We start from the raw sequence: 3,259 nt of genomic DNA, 5'->3' as shown, positions 1-3,259 counted from the left end.
ATCTATTCTATGATTCTATGATTCTATGATTCTATGATTCTATGATTCTATGATTCTATGATTACTCTCTCTGTAAAGAATTTCTTCCTAACATCTAACCTAAACCTCCCCTGGCAGAGCTTGAGCCCATGTCCCCTTGTCCTGCTGTTGGTTGCCTGGGAGAAGAGACCAACCCCCACCTGGCTATAACCTCCCTTCAGGTAGTTGAAGAGAGTGATGAGGTCACCTCTAAGCCTTCTCTTCTCCAGGCTAAACAACCCCAGCTCCCTCAGCCTCTCCTCATAGGACTTGTGCTCAAGTCCCTTCACCAGCCTCGTTGCTCTTCTCTGGACCCGCTCCAGCACCTCAATATCCTTCCTGAACTGAGGGGCCCAGAGCTGAACATAATACTCAAGGTGTGGCCTCACTAACGCAGAGTACAGGGGAAGGATCACTGCCCTGCTCCTGCTGGCCACACTGTTCTTGATGCTTAATTGGCTTAATACAGGAACTAAGTACAAACACATCAGTCTATGACGGTGAAGGAAATATGGAGAAAAGCTGGATACAGTGATCAAAGGTGCCACAACTATGTTTTAAAGAATGTGAACACAGACATAGGGACGCATAAGTAAAATTTCAAACCACGAGTATTTCAATGTGACAGTTAATTCCTCTCTGAATTAAAAAATGAAACAAACAAACAAAAACTCAAAAACCTGAAACAAAACAAAGCAAAAAAACCACCCCAGACTATTCATTATGTCAGCAAGCTTTTTAAGTAGCTAGGAAAAAAGTCTTCTAACTGATTCTTTCATGACAATACATTATGAAACACAGTGAAACTCATACTACATGATATTCAGCATTAGAAATCCTATAATTGCCTTTTTACATACCTGTTCTCAGGAAATAAGAGAGATATTAAAAATAGGACCAATCTTGATCTCTTGCCCAGAAATAAATAATATATTCTGTGCTATAATCTCATACAGATTCTTGCCAAACTGGCTTGTCTGTTCTTGCCCTGACTGCCAAACTCTCTGCATTTCACTAATGCCATCTTGCTTAATGTATGAACATATTTAAAGAATGAAAAAGAAAATACTGTACACAGAGATGTATAGATATAAATACAGATGCTATTGATATATGTGTATATATATACATATATAAGTGCATTATACCTGAGATAGAGGTAGAGATAGAGAGGATAGAGATAGGGATGATGGAGATAAAAATAGAGACAAAGGTGACATAGATTAGATATAGGTGAAAAAGACAGAGATACAATTAGAGATGGAGATGAGAGAAATAGAGATGAGAGATAGTGGTAGAAGTTGAGATAAAGTTGATATGGTTGTATATAAACAAATACATGAATACAGTAATATATATATGTGTATAGAATTCAGTAAAGCCTTTGACACTGTCTTCCACAGATTTTCCTGGACAACCTGGCAGCACATGGCTTGGACAGATGCATTCTTTTCTGAGTGAAAAACTGAATGTCCAGGCCCAGAGAGTGGAGGTGAGTCCTGTGTGCACTTCTGGGCTCCCTAGTTCAAGACAGACTAGCAACTACAGCAGAGGGTCCAGTGGAGGGCTGCGGAGATGATTAGGGAACTGAAGCATCTCTCTTATAAGGAAAGGCTGAGGGACCTCGGCCTGTTAAGACTCAAGTAGATACAATTGAGAGAGGACCTCATCAATTTGTACAAGAATCTGAAGGGAGGATGTCAAGAGGATAGATTCAGACTCTTCTTGGTGGTGCCAAGCAATAGAACAACAGGAAGCGTGCAGAAGCTTGAACACAGGATGCTCCAACTGAGCATGAGGAACAACTTTACTGTGAAGGTGGCTGAGCACTGGAACACATTGCCCAGAGAGGCTGTGGATTAACCTTCACTGGAAATATTCAAAAGGCATCAGGATCCTAATCACTGGAAGGGTACAAAAACCATGTAGAGAAGGGACTTATGAACATGGTCATAAACATGGCAGGGTTAGGTTAATGGTTGGATTAAGTGATCTTAGATGCCTTCCCCAAATTTAATGATTCTATTATTATATATAGATGAGATGGAGATTTTGTAGATTAGATAGGTTTAGATGTAGATTAGATATAGATATAGGTAGATATAGATAGATATAGATATAGATATAGATATAGATATAAATGGGGATGAGATTAGATGGGAGGGGAAAGAGAGATAGGCAGACAGACAGACAGATAGAGAAAGAGAGAAAGGGACATAACTACGGCTACAGATACAGAAATCCTGTGCCTTCCTCAGAAAAGAGATAATTAATATGTTCTCAGTAAACTTTAAAGGGAGTTGTGTCTCAGAGTTTGTCTGAAGTTGAGGGAGGTAATGACACTGTGAGGAAGCTGCAATGATCACAACCTGCAATCTTTCATGTAATACAACCAACATAGGTGACACTGCTGATGTTTTCCTGTGATGGATTTACCTGAAACCAAGTCCCTTAAGGCAAAATGTCTAAAAAAAATTTTAAAAATAGACACAAAAGGAACATAATATAAGTTTTCACAGTTCCAAGAGGATATTGGATGTGCTTACTCAAATACAATTAAGTTTCTCATTCCTCTGTTTTAGGTAAGAAAATACACTGACAATATGATATCTCTGTTTTAGGGTACTGCTATTGATTTTAGAGGAGCATTCTTCATTTGAATTTATTGCTTTCCCAGTTTGCTTCTCCTCAGGTTGCAATAATATTTTGCCCCAAGAAAATTTATTTCTTCTCCAGCTAAGTGTGTGTTTTCCTGCTTCACCAGGAAAATAATAATGTAAATGCAGTGTAAAGAAACAAAGCAGTGCATTAGAGGCACACAGTTGCAAAGGAACTCTCTTCCTTCAGGCAAGACATCTAGAAATGTAGTAATGCATACTTGCCTTGTGAGCCAAAAGAAGAAAATAAACATTTCATCACATATTATCTGCCTCATTTAATCCACAGTGGCTTTAATAGATAATATTCTGAACACAGTGTGCTTGAATAAGCATGGCATTTATTGTCCTAGAACACTTACTTGGACAGGATGGAAGCTATATGAAGGCAATTAACATTTATCATAAATCAAACCAGGCTTTTATGGTAACCAAAAGAGCACTGCTGGAAATGCCATTTATCAGACTACCACAAGGAGATGAAGAAATAGAATTTTTTTTTTTTCAATTAGTAAACCTTTCAGCCAGATAACTGAAAATCAATTGATTACTTCCGAAAACTTTGACAATTCAAAGTGATGTGA

This window comes from Empidonax traillii, unplaced genomic scaffold, assembly GCF_003031625.1.
Source record: "Empidonax traillii isolate 1590-97213 ecotype Southwest subspecies unplaced genomic scaffold, ASM303162v1 scaffold251:size695767, whole genome shotgun sequence".
NCBI lineage: Eukaryota > Metazoa > Chordata > Aves > Passeriformes > Tyrannidae > Empidonax > Empidonax traillii.
This window is presented reverse-complemented; position numbering follows the sequence as displayed.